The sequence below is a fragment of the Petaurus breviceps genome, unplaced genomic scaffold, assembly GCF_028583685.1.
Source record: "Petaurus breviceps papuanus isolate PSGF00001 unplaced genomic scaffold, PetGlider_PUasm1.0 98, whole genome shotgun sequence".
NCBI lineage: Eukaryota > Metazoa > Chordata > Mammalia > Diprotodontia > Petauridae > Petaurus > Petaurus breviceps.
Genome location: NW_027187460.1, coordinates 64018450 through 64038286, shown reverse-complemented (window position 1 = coordinate 64038286; position 19837 = coordinate 64018450). Strand labels below are relative to the sequence as shown.

The following is a 19837-nucleotide window of genomic DNA, read 5'->3' as shown; positions in this document are numbered from 1 at the left end:
GTTCTGACACTTAACTTAAGCGGTGTGATCACAAAGGCACATTACTTAATCATTCTGGGACTCAGTTGTCTCATCTGCAAAATTGGAATAATAACACTTGTACTATCTTCACAGTGGTGTTATGAGGAAAGTGCTCTATAAATCTCAAAGTGCTATACAAATGTGAAATTATTATTGTTTATTATTATTATTTATGATATTATAAGTACATTACATGCAATATCTCATTTTATCTTCCCAACAACTCAGGAATAGACATTGGAAATATTACTTCCCGTATTTTTTAGATGAAGAAATTAAGGCTTAGAGAGGTTGTGATCAAAAATCATATGGTTACTGTGATACTGCTAGTCCACTAATCAAATTTAGTTCCACAAACTTTAGTGAAAACCTTATGATGTATAAAGCACTATCCCAGGTACTGGAGAGACAAAGGTGAAAATAAAAACATGGTTTTTGTTTTTAAGGAAATAAAAACATGGTTCTTGTCTAATGGTGGGGGTGGGATGAGGGGAGAAATACCATATATTTTCAAAGAAGTATAATATAGTGAAGAATTCAATATGGGGAAAGGAGAGTCAGGTAATGTTGTATGAGAAATCTGAGAAAAGAGAAATCACTTTCAGTTGAAGGGGGTTAGGAACTTGAGGGAAGGAGGGCCCAGGAAAGGCTTTCTGGAGGATGCGGTCTTAGAGACAAGTCTTAGAGGGACAGATTTCAGCAGAGATGAGTGAAGGAGTAAAGGGAGTCTATTCTAATCGTGGAGGATGAAATGAGCAAAGGAATGATGATGGGAGATGAGGGTAAGAAAGGGGGGGGGCAGTTGGAGAGTAGCAGTACATTCAAATGGAGGAAGGGTAACATCCTTATTGGGTAGATTGCAAGCATGAATGTGCAGGGCCTTGAAGAGAGCAAATCTTTGAAGGTTGGTTCAGGGCTCGCCTGCCAAGACAGATACAAAATCAGAGCCATATCTTGGCAACAATTTTTTCATGTGTTGATGGAGAAAGAGAGATTAAGATGGGAAAGAAGGTGGTGAGGTCATTACCTATAACTCCCAAGGGTTTCATTTTCCCAAAAGTCTGCAGAAGTTGTTTGTGGAACCTGTAAGATTGCTCTCATCCTGTCTGCAACAGATGACTTGGTTGTGGCACAGTTATGGGCCAAAGCAACAAAAGAATAACCTCTTACTCATTTCTGAAGGTAAAGCCTTATATTGTACACACACACACACACACACACACACACACACACACACACACACACCCTGCAAATTCTAGTCAAAGATCACAAATAGCTTTTGTCAGGGCAAATACAATTAGACTACAATAAGAACAGGCCCTTGAAAAAAAAAAGTATGCTTTAAGCTATTCTCTATTTCTTTCTCCACTTCTCTCCTCCTGGGTATGTGCTTTGTGTTCCTTTTTGTCCCTTATGTATCATCCCTAGTAAGTGATTGTTGGATCATAGATTTAGAGCCAGAGAAGTGACCATGTAGTTTAATCCTCAAATTGTATAGGAGAGGAGACAGAGGCTTAGAGAGTTTAAATAACTTGCCCAAGGTCACACAGGCTCTAAGTGGCAGAACTGAGATTCAAATACAAGACTCCTGTCTCTAACTCCATAATTCATTCCTCTTCCATGAAGAGTGATTAATCACCTTTTTAAAATGGAGACAGGGAAGTCTATTAGTTCTGGAAAGACTCTATTTTCTTTTCTTTCAAGGACTCTAAAAAATTTCCCTTCTCTCTTCTCCAAACCTAATTTGTGACAGCCAAGTTTTCATCACCTCCGTCATCTTCATCAGACTCATCACTAGACAGTTTTCTCTTAATGAAAACAAAACAAAACAAAAAAACATACACTCCCTTCCCATTTCCCTGTGTTGACTTGCAAGGCTAATGCATTCTGGTATCTGAGCACTGCATGCTCTCTCTTTTTCCTATCACACTGCCCCATCCCTTCTGTTCCCAGGTGCTGTGGTTGTTTGGATTTGGGGAAGAGGCCAAATATAGTTCACCAAGGTACTTAGGTCTTGCTGAGAATCTTCTTGAATATTAAATGCCCAGGCCATCCCCAAACCCCTCAATAGCAGCTTCAACATGACTACCACTCCATTCTTCTCCCTCTTTTCCCCACTTTCTCTTCACAGCTTGGAGAATCTAAGGTTAGGAACTTAAGGCCAATTCAGTCCAACACTTTTATTTTGCACATGAGAAAACTCCAAAGAGGTGAACTAAGTTGCTCAAGATCTATCGGGTACAAAGTAAATTTATAGAATAACCTTGTACTCACAATAGGAAGAAACAAAGAGTTCCACATTTATGTATGCTTTGCTTTCCTTAGTAGGATATAAGCCTCATAAGGACCGGGACAGCTTCATCTTTGGTTTATATCCTCAACACCTAGCACAGTGCCTAACGCGTATTATTCCTTGTTTGTACTTAGAAAAGCTAGGTCTGAATCCTGACTCTTACTAGTTGTACAACTTTTAGCAAGTCACTTAACTGTTCTGTGCCTTAGATTTCTCATTTGTAAAGTTGAGCTAATTACCACCACTAAGCCTATATCCCAAAGGAATGGAAGAAAGATTAAAAGATTCTTTATGTGCAAAAATATTTATGGCAGTTCTTTTCATGGTGTTAAAGAACTTGAAACTAAGGGCTTGCCCACCAATTTAGTAATGGATAAACAAATTATGATGCAGGCATACCTCAGTGATATTGTGGGTTCAGTTCCAGACCACTGCAATAAAGCAAATATCACAATAAAGTGAGTCACACAAATTTTTTGGTTCCCTGTACACATAAAAGTTGTGTTTATACTATACTGTAGTCTTTTTAGTGTGTAATAGTATTATGTCTAAAACAACCAAATATACATACCTTAATTTTGAAATATTTTATTGCTAAAAAATGCTGACCATCTGAGCCTTCAGTGATTTGGAATCTTTTCACTGGGGAAGGGTCTTGTCTAGATTTTGATGGCATTAAAGTTTACTCCACTGAATGACTCTTCCTTTCACTTGAACATGTAGAGGCCATTTCAGGATTATTAGTTGACCAGATTTCAATATTGTTGTGTTTCAGGCCTGAAGAAAGGAAGAGAGACAGGAAATGGCCAGTCGGTAGAGTCATTCTATATTTATCAATTAAGTTCTTCATCTTATATGGGTATGGTTTGTGGTACCCCAAAACAATTACTATAGTAACATCAGAGATCACTGATCACAGGTCACTATAACATATAATAATAACAAAAAAGTTTGAAATATTGCAAGAATTACCAAAATATGACACAGAGAAATGATGTGAGCACATACCATTGGAAAAATAGTACTAATAGTCTTGCTTGACTCAGAGTTTCCACAAACCTTCAGTCTATGAAGTGCCAAAAAGTGCAATAAACAAGATGTGCCTGTGTAGTAATACAGTATAATGCTATTGTGTTGTTGTTCATCAGCTCTAGAAGAGGACCACTAATATTGTGAAGATGATGTCTTGACTTTTGGATGCACTAGATTTAAGTGAGACAGAGCTATGTAAAGTCATCAGCCTTATTCTCTCCTTCAGATTCATCCAAGTCCAAGGGCAAGATAAAAGTCAAGGATGCAGTGGGTGACTTTGGTCTTTTTTAATTAAGGTCTTTCCCAGGTCTCAATTTGTCTGAAGTAACACCCAGTCAATGACTAAGGGCTAGAAGTGAGATAAAAGATGACCTAATTTACCATCACAAAAGTATCAGTCTGGGAGGGGAGGACACTCTAAGTTTCTGGCCAGAACAGAAAATGATTTCTATTTACATTCATTCTAAATCATCAAAACCTAAACAATGAACCATTTATGAATATTTGTATATACTTAGGTTAGGAGATGTTCTATATATATCCCCATTTGAATAAATGTAATGTAATCCGGGTAAGAATGAATGAAATTTTAGGCATGTTCTCTCCTGGTGACCTCTTTACAAGATGTGAACCTCTTTGATTGGGTCAAGTAGCAAATAGATGATTGCTTAACTAAACAAGCTTACTACCCCACTCTGGGGACTTTAAATAGATAAGAAAAGTTCAGTAAAAGGTATAGCTCTGAAGCAGTCAAATGATAAAGAACTTGAGATCCACCCTTGAAGAGGTGTGTCTCTTCACATAGAATTGTGTCTGAAATAGAGGGTAACTCAGAATATTATTCTCCCTCCTAGGTCCCATTGACCATGGAAGTTTCTTTTACTGGAGGGACTAAGCCAGTAGCAGATAATACATCCATCTGGGAGTAGAGAAAGAACCAATGAGGACAGATGTAGACACAGATGGGTGAAGAGACAGCTCACCTGAGGGAAGGAGCAACTATGACTCCTTTCACCAGAGAGCTAGAGAACTAAACAGCTGTGGACTCTATAGAGGCACTGAACTTTGGAGCTCAGCAGAGAGCTCTACTTAAGGGAAAACTTACAGAATCTATAAAGAAATAAAAGAATTTCTGGTAACCAGAAGCTCTAAGATACCCATTTACCACATGGTTTCTCTACAATGTGCTTCAATAGCATCATACTTTAAGTTTGAGCCCATTCCCACCAGGAGCCTTGTGTATCCAAGGGAAGCATGTGCACTTTTCCCCAATTTGGAAGATGTGTTTTTATAGCTACTGTTCAAGCTATAATAGCTTAGTAAATACCTTTGCACAAAAGTCAAATGAGAATACTGATCCGATATTGAATGGGAAGAACACTGGTAGGGGCTCCTAAGAAGTAGTACTAAAAACCACAGCCCTTTGGAACTAACTATACCTAGAACTTTGAAGGGAATAGAATTCAGTTCCTTCTGGGGAACAAGACCATTGATGTAACTAGCAATTGGGGATATAACCCAGAGGGAGTTATGCATTTACTGGTGTATGTTTGTCTTCTTTGATAGAATGCAAATTCCTCAAAGGCAGAGATTTTTTCATCTTTGTCTTTGAATCTCCAGCATCTTGCATGTTGTCTGGCACATTGTAAGCCCTTAATGAATGCTTATCAATTAAGTTCCTATTTTCTAAAAACTAAATATCAAAGTCTATAATTTTGCAAACTATATTAGCTCTTCTTATATATTTGCATATTGGAGGGAAGACATTTTTTTTTTGGCTTTACTTAGTAAATAATTGTTGAATGAATGACAAAAGTACAGGAGTATTAATGCTAACAGGAGATATCCCGCCCTGCTGTGTTTGAAAGACTATCTTGATTTTTATTTTTAGTATGACCCACAGTCAAGGCACCTTACTGGATTTGAAGGTTCATTTTGAAACTCACATCTGGAGAATGCTGCTTGTCTTCTCCCCACTTAAGAAAGTTGAGAGTGTCAAGGCATTCACTGGTCTGAGAAGGTAGAATGACTTTCTGGTTCTTTAGATTCTCTCTTCCAGGATATAAAAGAGCTGGTCTGAGTTACAATTTCTCTCTTGATAATCTACAAAGCCTGAGAATTAATCTCATTCTCTACATGATGTGTGTTATTATTATAAATTAAAACCAGTAAGGAAACTAATTTAAATTAGTAAGTGTAAGTTAGCTTAACTAAACTAACAAATTTAGTAACTTACTAGTAATTTAGTATAAGTAATTATTAGTAAATTATATATAAGTTATTAGTAAATTAATACTAGTCATTTACTAGTGATGGGCAGCTACATAGCAAAGTGGATAGAGTACCAGTGGAGTCAGGAAGACCTGAATTAAATGAAGTCTCAGGCACTTACTAGCTATGTGGCCCTGGCAAGTCACTTAAGCCTGTTTGCCTCAGTTTCCTTATCTATAAAAAAGAGATGGAGAAGGAAATGGCAAACCACTGCAGTATCTTTTCCAAGAAAACCCCAAATGGGGTCACAAAGAGTCAGACACTACTGAACAACAACGACTACAAATTTACTAGTGAAACTAGTAAATTAAACATATAGTGCATTAAGTTATTATTGGGATAGGTTTAGAACCTGTAAAAATATTTGGTCCCTGGATTGCACGGGGGCCACCTGCTCAGATACTTCTGGAGTGGGGTTGAAACCTTGTATAATTACAAGAAGAGTATCTCATACTTGTAGTTCTCTACAATTTTACAAAGAGGCCACTGTAGTAGTCTTTCTCAGAGCCTTTCCTAGGGCTCCTAAAGGTGCTATCTGCAGACCCTACTAGAGGGGGAAGGAGGAAATCTCATTTGAAGGGAAAACTGAAGCAAGGAGGGGACCAGTTCTAGAGAGGTAAACATAGACTGAGTGGTACAAATTTTGCTCCTATATTCAGTTGATAGACATCTATTAAGCACCTACTATATGTGAAAAGCACTGGGGATACAAATAAGATGGGGAAAACAAAGACAAAAGAAAGCTAAAAAGGGAGTGGAGGGAAGAAGGCACCTAGAGCAAGCAGTGTGATGGAGACCAGTACAGAGAGTACATTTGATTGGAAATAAGCCCCTTGGAGAGTTTCCCCTTTTGAAAGTGAAAAGCAAGGCTGAATCAGACCCAGGATGTTGATCCAGACACTTGGATTGGGATGGGAGGGATACATGAATGTATCCTATGATTAGCTACATTCCTTGCTCTAGAAGGACCCAGATTCTTGTCACTCTTCCTCCAAATCAGCTTATTTTGGTCAACCAAGTTGCAGGTGCTCCCCCCCTCCAGAAATTACTTATTCAGTTTTTATATATCTTACTTGTCAGTACAGGTATAGGGTGTCCCAAAAATCTTAGTGCAGTTTTTAAGTTATCAAAACTCAAAGTTTTATTTAAGTTTTTTTGTGACCCTATTTGGGGGTTTTCTGGGTAAAGAGGCTAGAGTAATGTGACATTTTCTTCTCCAGATCATTGTACTGATGAGGAATTGAGAAAAACAGGATTGAATGACTTACTCAGGGTCACACAGCTGGTAAGTGTCTGAGGCTAGATTTGAACTCATGAAGATGAGTATTCCTGATTCCTGATGCCACCTAGCTGGCACATAGGTAGGCACTCAATAGATGTTCATTAACTGACTGTTGAGCCCACAGGGAAGGACTCGTGAAGATGGAGGAGTTTTTGATAGATGAAACTAGCTGCAGGCTTGAATGCTTGGACCTGGGACTGGGGCTAAGCAGTAGCACCCTCTCACTGTCCCAGAGGAAAGCCCAGACAAATGAGCAGAAGTTACTGTCTGCCCTGCTCCCAAGTTAAAGGTTTCTGGTCTTCCTTAAATGAAAGTTAATCATAAAAACATAGAATCTTAGAGTTGGAAGGGACCCTAGGGGTCATCTAGTCTAACCCAATTCAATTCAACAAGTATCTTATAAGTTCATTCTATGCTCAAGACAAGAGGCAGGCTGACTTAGTGGCTTGGGAGCTACCCTCAAAATTCTAGTCTAGTCTCTGACACATATTGTCTATGAGTGCCAGAGACAACCTCTTCACCTCTCAATGCCCCAGGCAACTCTTTTTGACTATTAACTGCAGAGAAATTACTGATTTGCATTTTTTGGGATGGAAGGTTCCTCCCCAGAGTAGTACCCTGATAAAAATGTGAGTCTAGTTAAAAAGATAAAAAGTGAGGTGCTGGGGATACAAAGACAACCCCCCTCTCTGTCAAAAAGCCCTCAACAACCCACAAACAGTACTGCCCTCAAGGAGCTTACATTTTGCCCAAACTGGAACAAGAATCAACTGCCTATCATCATATCTTCCTTCAATTATTTCAAGGGAGTTTTGGTTCCTTGTAGGAGAAACAGGAGGAAAACCATTAGATTTAGAATAAAAATACAAGGCTTCCAGTCTCATATCTGCTATTTACTCTGTATGACTCAAACAAGTCACTTCCCCTCTTTGAGCCTCAGTTTCCTAATCTGTAAAAAGAAGTGGTTGGACTAGATGATGATGATGATAACAACAATGACTAACACATATATAACACTTACATTGTGCCAGGCACAATGCTTTTTTATTATTTATTATTATTATATAAATATTAATAATATTTATTATTATAATTATTACCACATCTGATACTCACAGATGAGGAAACCGAGGCAAACAGGTTTAAGTGACTTTACTTGCCCACCTAATAAATATCTGAGTCCAGAGATTTTTTAATTATTTTAATATATGATGTTATTTATTTATTTCCCCCCACCTTTTTTGAGGGGGGAAGGCTGGGCAATTTGAGGTTAAATGGCTTGCCCAAGGTCACATAGCTAGTAAGTGTTAAGTGTCTGAGGCTGGATTTGAACTCAGGTCCTGACTCCAGGGCCGGTGCTCTATTCACTGTGCCACCTAGCTGCCCCCTATTTATTTATTCTTTACGTTAGATTTTTTTCTTTTAGACTGTGTTTATATATATAAGTATATGACTTCACTAATTCTTGTGTTTAGTAGAGAATTCAGATAAATATGACATTTCAAGGGGTTCATCATTTCATTGGGGTGGATACTTTTCAATGCTATAAACTGCATACTGTCTCCTCATCCTGTATGATTCTTGTCCATTGTCATCTGTAAATCCTCTGCACATGAACTATCCAATGTAGAAAGCAACCTAATGAAACAACGATAGCCACAGCTCACATTTACATAATATTTGATTAGGATGTACATAGCTAAGTGCCCAGTGGATAAGAGCACTGGACTGGGAGACAGGAAGACCTGAGTTCAAATCTAGCCTCTGGCACTTAATTTGCTGTGTGACCCTGGGGCAAGTCACATAACATCTGTTTGTCTCAGTTTCTTCATCCTTATGCTAGTAGCATTTATCTCCAGGGTTATTGTGAGGATCAAATGACATAATCATTGTAAAGTCCTTAGTACAGTGCTAGGCGCATAGTAAGGTCTATATAAATGTTAGATATTATTATTATTATTATACTTTGCAAACTTAAAGCTCTATATAAAAGCTAGTTATTAAAAATCTTTTAAATAATGAATTTAGCAATCAACAACAAACATTTCAATATACAAAGCAGGGTGGGAAAAGAGGATTACTTGTGGAACCAAGGACTTCTCTTACATATGGTTTGCTTTTTTAAAATACTAATTAAGCTTAATAAGGTGGAAAAAAATTTATCCCACTTGCATCACCTTCTGAACTTCTTTTCATTTTCTTCTGTGAATTTTTAATGTTTTAATGCTTGGTTTTAATGCTTTATTAATTTTAATGTTTGATAGATGTTCCTTTTTTCCTTTGCATCTCTATCAGTATTCATTCATTCATCAGTATTCATTAACTCAGCTCCCTCTCTTCATAGAAGCCCTCCCTTGTAGCGTGGGCAATGTAAAATAATTACATTTTCATAAATATGTCTCTCCTTGAGTATAAAGGAAGATAGCAGAAGTTCTGAATCTTCAGTATTAAGTAGCTCTCACTGCCACTGGTTAATGATCCTATCCCACTATCTCTTCTCCCCTTCCCCCATGACCTTGATTCACACCACCAAAACAAGGCATCATTCTCAGGGTTTGGGGTCCAGATTCACTTATGGAAATGAGTCTACATAGAACTACTTCTGCTTTATATTATCTTGGTGAAGACTACATTTCAGTGACAGAACTAGGGTGAAGTGATTCCAATGTGTGCTGTGATTCCAGGATATAATCAGGATAATATTGCCTTTACGACAGTTTTTATCAGACTACCTCATTGTGCTTAGTGGGGGGAAAACCATCCTATAATTTGTGAATCTGTGGCAGCCTATGAATCACTGTAGGATCCGCTGGGACTAAACGAGCCATGCAAAAATGAAAGGTATCATTTACAGTATTTTCATGCTCAAGTGGGTACTAAATCATACCATTGAGGATTCTGCTGAAAATGTTGATCAGAAATCAGGGGAAATCTCTGAGTTGGGCTGAATCCACTATACAGCTGGCCAATATATCTTTTGAATTTGGCATCAAGGACTGTAGTTCTGAGGGGTTAGATAGATCTGAACTCTATCTGTGGTCTGTCAGCCATCAATCACTAGATTGGGGTTGTGGTAAAGGTTGGCATTCTTGGGTTTGGGGTGGGGGTTTTTTCTTCCAGAAGAACTATACACCACTTTGCAAAATTTCTTCAGAACTCATTATAAATGTAGTATGAACAATGTTATAAGGAACATTTTTATTTCTTAAAGAAATATTTTATGTTATACTAACATTTTGCCTAAAAATAGTCTAGAATAAATATTTTTTAAAGCAACATAAGCTTGCATCTCAAAGGAAACCTTTTCTTCAGTCTATGGAGAGTCTGCAGTGATACCATTTCCATGTAACCAACAACTATTTTTCAAGGCAGTCAGTGATTGTTTCTTAGACCTGGACCAACTGAGGATAATGGGAAGTTTGTGCTTGTATGTTCACTGGCTTGGACATTCTTTCTCAATTGTTTTCAAGTATAAGGCATCAGTATGACACGTTTCTGCAGGGTTAGAAGTTTCTGACAGCTGTATGCTGCCCTTTCTTTGAAAAGCATTGAACTCCAAATGCAGGTGTGTGTTATATCCTGGTCAAGCACAGATAGTCTTTCAAATACAATACACTCCCTTAAGCAAGAGTTTTAACCAGGTAAGGATTGGATTAGAAGGCAGGACACTTTTTTTCTCATGGGTGTACTACTGTTTTACTGAACAGAACTATGAGTAAAATGATAGGTGTGCATGGAGTCTAAATTTCTACATTTGTCTTTTAAATAGTGTTTGCCTTGGTCTTATTTGTAAATGAATTTCACCATCAGATTTCTTTTTTAATTATCTGATTTAGATTACTGAATAATCTACCTTTTTTCCTCCACTAGATACCACGTAGACTGAGAAGCAATGACTACAAGAAGAATTGCATGAAAAATTCAATGAATTTTGTGCAAATATCCACAGAACAGGGGTTCTTAACCTTCTTTGTTTCATAACCTCATTTGGCAATCTGGTGAAGTGTCTAGCTCTCTTCTTGGAATGTTTTAAATACACACAAATGCACAGGATTACAAGGGAAACATTAAATTGAAATAAAGATGTAACATTTTTCCCATCTAAACTCAGAGACATCTTGAAATCATAGACCCCAGGTTAAGAATCTTTTATTGTAGGGCAATAAAGCTGTCATTTGTTCTCCCCGTGCCATTTTCCACCTTGAACCTTTTAAATTGGAAGCCACTGGACCCTGGCCATTTTCATCCAGCCTCCACAAGCTCTCCTCTCTTCCACTTCTTTCTCTTTGAACTGATCACAACAGTCATTGCCTCTCTGGAAAGGGCATGTCAATGAATGGACTGCCCTATTGCTTCATTCTCTACCTTGGTGACTTCACAGACCTTTATTCGCTTCCCTGGCATCAATCCAAATCAATTCAATAAACATTCATTAAGTGCCTACTATGTGTCAAGCATTGTATTAAACCCTGAGAATATAAAAAGAGGTAAAAGGCAGTCAGTCCCTGCCCTAAATCTAATGGGGGAGACAACAGGCAAACAAATATATTCCAAGCCAACTAAATACAGAATAAATAGGAAATAATTAAAAGAGAGAAAGCACTGGAATTAAGAGGGGTTAAGAAAGGTTTCCTATGGAAAGTGGGATTTTAGTTGGGACTTAAGGAAGCCAGAAAGGTCAGTAGACAGAGCAGAGGAGGAAGAGCATTCCAGGTGTGGGCAATGCCATTCCCTATTATACACTGTCTCCTTCCCATTAAAACATAAGCTCCTTGAGTGTGCAGACTGTCTTGATTTTGTATTTGTATCCCAATGCTTACATCAGCACTTGACACATAGTAAATGCTTAATAAATTATTTTCATTTAAGGAGCCTTAGGTAAAATATGTCTGATTCTGTCCTGATGCTGAATATGCTTCCCTCATGAATTTCAAGGGGTCTTTGACCCTGTTTAACTAAGAACGACATTTTTTGGTATAATATATAAAATATACAATCCATTTTTAGAGGCTCAGCTCAAATCCTGACTCTTCCAGGAAACTTATCCTGATCTTCCCTGCTGGAAGTTATAAAGTTGGAAGATTTAGAGCTGGCAAGGGATCTTGGAGGTCAACAAATGGAAAGCCCTCCTTTCATTTATTTATTTATTTAAAAAATTTGAACTTGGCAAACACCAAATAAAATAAGCATTTTATATTCAGCTTGCTTTACCTTTGAAATATATAATAAATTCATCATGCAACTTTCAAAACTGTCATGCTTGTCTGTGTTTCCTTCTGGCCTTCCTTCTGTTCTCTTCTGTGTATTAAAAAAAAAAAGTCCTTCAAAGATCCTGTTTTCTTTTTCTTGACAATCTTATTACTAGTCCTTTCTCCCTGTTGCTATAAATATTTTTGCACCACTCCCAATCCCCACCTTTGCAGAAATGGGAGGCCACTGGTGTGGCGGATTGGATATGTTTTGGGACTTTCTCAATGTACTACTAATCAGTTGTGCTAATTTTTTTTCCTGTTTCTTTTTCATAAAAAAAATATATACAGAGAGAGAGAGAGAATTGTTTTTTAGGGAGGAGAGGGGTAAGGATATTGGGAAAAATTATGATGATAGAAAAAACAAAAAATAAAAACTCACTTAAAAACATTTTTGCAGGTTATGCAGTGAATAGAGCATTGACCCTGGAGTCAGGAGGACGTGAGTTCAAATCCAGCCTCAAGGCACTTGACACACTTACTAGCTGTGTGACCTTGGGTAAGTCATTTAACCCCAATTGCCTTGCCTTCCCTCTCTCCTCCCCAATTTTTTTTTGTACACATGTACAAAACCTTTTGTGCACATATATTTATACTTTATTTTCTCTCTTTGTGGTATATCACCTAGTGGTATAGCTGGGTAAAAGGGTATGGACAATTAAATGATTTTTGGGGGCTATATTTTCCAAATTGCTCTCCAGAATGGTTGGATCAATTCACAGGTTTTGTTTTTGTTTTTTTTTCTTTACCAAGTGTATTATTCTGTCTGTTTTCTTATAACCCTTCCAACAGTTATTATTTTCCATTTTTTTTTCATCTTTGCCAAACTGACGGGTGTCAACTTTATGAAGTGGAACTTTAGAGACATTTTAATTTTAATTTTTCTAATCATATTGATTTGGAGCACTTTTTATTAGATGATAGATTGGTTTTCTTCTTTGAGAATTGTTAGTCTATACTTTGACCATTTATCTTTTAGGGAATGGCTCTTGTTCCTATGTATTTGAATCAGTTCTTTATATCTTGGATATATGAGAGAAACTTCCTTTTTTCACCAATTAACTATTTGCCTTCTAATTTAACTGCATTAGTTGTTTTTTTAGTAATAACTTTTAAATTTTAAGTAAAGTTTTCCATTTTATGTCTTATGGTTCTCCCTATTTCTTATTTGGTCATTAATTCTTCACTTTTCCATAGTTGTGAAATGCATTTTTTTCTTGAACCTCTGATTTGTTTATGATATAACCTTTTATTTCAAAGTCATATATCCATCTGGAACTCATATGGTATGAGATTTTGATACATATCTAATTTCTGCCAGACTGCTTTCCAGTTTTCCCAGTTTGTGTTTTTGTTGTTCATCCATTTTCTTCCTTCCTTCCTTCCTTCCTTCCTTCCTTCCTTCCTTCCTTCCTTCCTTCCTTTCTTTCTTTCTTTCTTTCTTTCTTTCTTTCTTTCTTTCTTTCTTTCTTTCTTTCTTTCTTTCTTCCTTCCTTCCTTCCTTCCTTCCTTCCTTCCTTCCTTCCTTCCTTTCTTTCTTTCTTTCTTTCTTTCTTTCTTTCTTTCTTTCTTTCTTTCTTTCTTTCTTTCTTTCTTTCGTTAAGATATAGTTTATTGGGCTTTTTTGTTTGTTTTAAAATTTAATTTATTTATTTTTAGTTTTCAACATTCACTTCCATAAGCTTTAAATTTTTTCCCCTCCTCTTCCATCCCCAAGATGGCAAGCAATCTGATATAGGCTCTACACGTACATTCCTATTATGCATATTTTCATATTAGTAATGTTGTATAAAAGAATTAGAATGAATGGGAGGAACCGTGAGAAAGAAAAAACAAAACAGAACAAAATAAAAAAAGAGAACAAATAGCATGCTTTGTTCTGGATTCAGACTCCATATTTCTTTCTCTGCATGTGGAAGGAATTTCCATCATGAGTCTTTTGGAGTTGTTTTAGGCCCTTGAATTGCTGAGAAAAGCAAAGCCTAGCAAAGTCAGTCATCGCACAATGTGGCTGTTACTATGTACAATATTCTCCTGGTTCTACTCATTTCACAAAGCATTAGTTTATATGTCTTTCCAGGTTTTTCTGAAGTCTGCCTGCTCATCATTTCTCATAGCACAATAGTATTCCATTACATTCATATACCACAGCTTGTTCAACCATTCCCCACTTGATGGGCATCCCCTCAATTTCCAGTTCTTGGACACCACAAAAAGAGTTGCTATAAATATTTTTGTACATGTGGGTCCTTTTCCCTTTTTTATGATCTTCTTGGGATGCAGTCCTAGAAGTAGTATTGCTGGGTCAAAGGGTATGCATGTTTTTATAACTCTTTGGACAGAGTGCCAAATTGATCTCCAGAATGGTTGGATCAGTTCACAACTCCACCAACAATGAATTAGTGTTCCAATTTTCCCACATCTTCTCCAGCATTTATAATTTTCCTGTTTTGTCATGTTAGCCAATCTGATAGGTGTGGTGTGGTACCTAAGAGTTGTTTTGATTTGCATTTCTCTAATCAATAGTGATTTAGAGCATTTTTTTCACATGGCTATAGATAGCTTTAATTCATTTCTCTAAAAACTGCCTGTTCATATCCTTTGACCATTTATCAATTGGGGAATAACTTGTATTCTCTTAAATTTGACTCAGTTCTCTGTATATTTTAGAAGTGAGGCTTTTATCAGAGATACTGGGTATAAAAATTCTTTCCCAATTTTCTGCTTCTTCCCTCCTAATCTTGATTGCATTGACTTTGTGCAAAAATGTTTCAATTTAACATAATAAAAATTATTCATTTTACATTTCATAATGTTCTCTATTTCTTGTTTGGTCATAAATTCCTCCATTCTCCATAAATCTGACAGGCAAACTACTCTTTGCTCTCCTAATTTGCCTTTATATCTAAATCATGTACCCATTTGGACTTTATTTTAGTATACATTATAAGATGCCCAGTTTCTGCCATACTATTTTCCAGTTTCTCCAACTATTTTTGGCAAATAGTGAGTTCTTATCCCAAAAGGTGGGGTCTTTGGGTTTATCAAACAGTAGATTATTATAGTCATTGACTACTGTGTCTTGTGTACCTAACCTATTCCACTGATCCAGCACTCTATTCATCCTTCATTTTTGAAGAACAACAATGACATGAAGAATAAATAATGTATTAATTTGCATATGAATGAATTTAAGTGAAATGCAGTTGCACAAATTGTCTGCCCTACTCTTTCTTCCAGAGTCATCAAAGTCCAGTGGCAAGACAAAAGTGAGGACGACCGGCAAAGGCTGAGATGCAGTGGATGATCTTGGTGTCTTAGATATGTTAGCAAACTCTAAGTACTCCACAATATTTACTTCAGCTGCCTTCATGATTGTTGGAGCAAATTATTCTCATTTTCCTATTCTCCTGGGAGTAGTCTTCACACACTTAGGGTAGACATCCCCCTAACTCACCAACTGGTTTAAAGTCTCTCAGCTAACCTCAACCTGGTTTAGCCCATCTGCCAAGATGGTTTTGCTGGGGTGTGGCCACTGTACATGCTACAGTTTCCTGGAACCATTGGTAAGAGTTGGGTGGACAGCAAATGTGGGTGAGCAGCCCTGAAAAGTAAAGCTCCACATTCCAGAGGTGATAGTCTTCCTTGAACCCCCCATTCAGCCAGATTTTCCAGTAATTTTTGTTGAATAGTAAGCCCTTACTGAAGTAGCTGGGCTTCTGGGTTTATAGAGCATGAGGCTTTGCTTCTATAGGCCATGTACATAATCTGTTCTGCTGATTGACTTTTCTATTGTTTTTTTAACCAGTGCCAAATAGTTTTGATGATTACTGCTTTGAAGTAATACTTTGAAATTTGGTATTGCTAGGACACGTTCCTTCCTACTTTAAAAAATATACTATTTTCCTTCAGATTTTTGACCTTTTGTTCCTCCAGATTAATTTTGTTATTGTCCCTTCTATCACTATAAAGTAATCCTTGGATAGTTTTATTACTACGGCACTAAATCAATTAATTTAAGTAGTATTGTCATTTTTGTTATGCTGGAATGGACTAAGCATGGACAATTAATGTTTCTCCAATTATTTAGGTCTGTCTTTATTTCTGCAAAAAGTGTTTTTAGTCCTATTCATAGAGTTCCTGGGTATCTTGGTGGACAGACTCCTAAATGTTGTATACATTTCATAGTTCTTTTGAATGGAGTTTCTCTTTCTACTTTTTCCTACTGGGTTTTGTTGGTGATAGAGATAAATGCTGATGATTTACGTGGATTTATTCTATAGTTTACACATTTGCTGAAATTATTATTTCAATTAATTTTTTGTTATCTCTTTAGTAACTCTCTCATTTTACAAAAAGTTTACAGGAGCCCAGAGAGATTGAGAGACTTTCTTCAAGGCAACTTGGTATTGAGTAGCTTTGTAAGGATTCGAGGTCAGGTTCTTTGAGGGCAAAGCTAGTGCCCTCGTCATCTTCGTGCTTTTCTCTACCTTCTCTGAGTTCCTTTAAATCTTTGTTAACACTTATTTTATGGCACTTAACACATTCTATATTGTATTATTTTGGTACATGACTAATCTCCCTTGCTGGATTGAAAGGCAGCATGGTATGGGGAAAGAAGGAGAGCTAGATTCTTATACTGTCTTTGCTACTTCTTAGCTCTGTGATAATAGGTGTCAGTTTTAGTTTCTTTATCTGTACAATGACATTTTTACTCCTTATGCCATAGTTGGTTTTTTTTTTGTTTTTGTTTCTTTTTTTGTGGGAAAAACCTTTTGGAAACCTTAAAATGTTATAAAAATTCATATGTTATTACTGCAAGTTCCTTGAGAACAGTGTTTTATTTATTATTTTCAGTATCAAAAGCACCAAGCTCAAGGTCTTGCACAAAGAAGGCATTTAATAATATTTCGCAGACCAATGAATAAAAATATAAACAACATATAAATAAATTTTGATATGTTAATGTAGTGGGATTCAATTAAGGGGAAGGAGGGAAAGAGAATAAGCATTTATATTAACATCAGGTACTAGGCTAAGCACTTTGCAAATCCTATCTCATTTGATCCTCACCACAATCCTGAGAGATAGGTACTGTTATTATCTACATTTTACAGATGAGAAAACTGAGTAAATAGAGGCTAAGTAATTTGGAGAAGGTCATAGAGCTAGTAAGTGTCTGAGGCTGGATTTGAACTCAGTTCTTGACTCCAGCTTCAGTGTTCTGTATCCTTTGCCACCTGACTGCCTTAATTAAGGCAGAAAACTATGAAGAATGTAAAGAAATCTGGAAAGATGTTTTGTAAAATAATTTAAAATAAAAAAGCCAAAGCAGAAAAACAGAATATAGTAACCATAACCATTAAATAAAAAAATCAATAAGCAGTAATGGGCAAAGATCTTTGATAGAGCATTTTTTTGGTTGTTTCAGTCATGTCCTACTCTTCATGACCCCATTTGGTTTTTTTTTGGGGGGGGGAGGGTTTGGTTGTTGTTTTTTTGCAAAGATACTGGAGTGGTTTTCCATTTCCTTCTCCAGTTCATTATAGATGAAGAAACTAAGGCAAATAGTGTTAAAATGATTTGCCCAGAGCCACACAACTAGGAAGTGTCTGAGGCCATAATTTCTTGACTCCAGGTCCAGCACTCTAACCACTGAGCCACTAGCTGCCCCTGACAGAGACTTAGAGTGACTGGAAAGTTATGATATATTATGCATTGAAATCAGTCAATTTACATTGAATAGTTATTTAGCTTGATTGGTTGTATAGATGCTCATTCAGTCAATAATATGCTATTTAATTAACAAAAACCTGTAGCAGCACGGGGGTAATAGTTCAGAGGTTGGACCTCGAATTGCTAGTTAGCAATCATTTTGAGGAATTTGTTTTCTGTTTGTTTGTTTGTTGCTTTTTGGAGAGGGGAAGGAAGGGCAATCGGGGTTAAGTAACTTGCCCAAGGTCATACAGCTAGTGTCTGAGGCTGGATTTGAACTCAGGTCTCCCTGACTCTAGACCCAGAACTGTATCCACTGTACTATCTAGCTGTCCATACAAATACACACACATTCCATACATACATACACACATATACAACATACATATATATATATATATATACACACACACATATTTACATATACAAAATGTCTTTTCATTTTAATCAATACTACATTTTCTGTTATGTGGTACAAAGAGAAAAACTATAGTAAAAGTGAGTTCTTAATGGAGTTATCTGTGAACTGCAGTTTGTCACATTATAGTTTGATGCAAAGGATAGAAAACCTTGAGAAATTAAAATTCTGGCTGATTTTTTTTCTTATAAGAGTTGATTAATTTTCGTAACAATGGTTGGGATTATGCCCATTTTGCAGAGAGAGAAACAAGAAGAGAAAAGACCATTGGCTTGCTCAAGGGTAGAGTTTCTTGGTGATCTTATTGCGGAAAATGACTAACCATCATAAATTTTTCTGCCAATCCAATTTCATAAGCATTTATTAAGCACCTCATATTCCAGACACTGCTCTAGGTGCTAGCAATACAAATACAAACAAACCATATGAAAGTGATATGGTTCTTTCCCTTAGGGAGTTTACATTCTACTATGAGGGCAGCTAGGTGGTGAAATGGATAGAGTACTGAGCTTGGACCAAGAAGACTCATCTTCCTGAGTTCAAATCTGGCCTCGGACACTTGCCAGTTGTGTGACCCTGAGCAAGCCACTTAACCCTGTTTGCCTTAGTTTCCTTATCTGTAAAAAGAACTGGAGAAGGTAAACCACTCCAGTATCTTTGCGGAGAAAATCCAAAATGGGGACATGAAGCACCAGTTACAACTGACCAACAACAAAATTATACTACTACTTACACAGATAAGGAAATACAAAATATTTTCAAAGAAATTTTAGGAAGGAGGACCTGCTAACAACTGGGGAAATCTGGAAAGACAAGATCCCTTTATCTCATGTATTCTTAAAACTCCCAAAATTGGTCATAGATTGCTCTTACCTGGTAAGAGATTTTTGTCTCACACATTAGTCATATATATGGTAGACAGCACTACCTTTTGGGAGAAGGGAAGAAGGGATAAATGTATTAACAGAAATTTATTCCACACTTGTACTGGATAAAAGACTTCCCAGAGGCACACTTAATAGTAAATTTAGTGAGCATATTGGACGCTAGCCTGCTAATTCAGCTATACAACTGCAAAATTTAGCAAATGGGGACATTGCGCACATTTTTCAAATTCCCTAGAGGATTCCACGTCCCTGAACCAATGAATAGATTGTGGATTTTGATTTAATGACTAATAAGGCAAAGTTCCAGGTTTCAGATGGGCAGGTACTTAGGTTCAGGTACAATTTCACTGAAAGGTTCTATATGGTAAAGAACAAAACATAGCTCATTAAAAAGCATTGTTATAATTGATATGAGTTAAACAATACTGCTTGCATATTATATACAAAAGAATACTAAATGACTCCAGTGACTTCCTATAGTCTCCAGGATCAAATATAAAATTATCTGTTTGACATTGAAAGCTGTTCACAACCTTGTCCCTTCCAATCTTTCCTGTCTTTTTATACTTTACTCCTTCTACATACATTAAGATCTAGCAACATCTGCCTTCTTGCTGTTCCTTTCCTGAGTTCAAATCTGGCCTCGGACACTTGCCAGTTGTGTGACCC

General features: G+C 36.8%; 1 long non-coding RNA gene across 2 annotated transcripts in view; it reads right to left on the bottom strand.

Annotated features, from left to right (window-relative positions):
- Positions 1–19837, bottom strand: part of LOC138155653 (uncharacterized) — a 55318-nt gene that overhangs the window by 3761 nt on the left and 31720 nt on the right. The window contains exons 2-3 of one of the 2 annotated variants that reach the window (XR_011166920.1): positions 2886–3091; positions 2714–2745 (exon numbers count right to left, since the gene is read on the bottom strand). This is a non-coding gene — a long non-coding RNA (uncharacterized lncRNA). The remainder of the gene's footprint in view (positions 1–2713; positions 2746–2885; positions 3092–19837) is intronic. The other variant, XR_011166921.1, reaches the window with a different exon arrangement.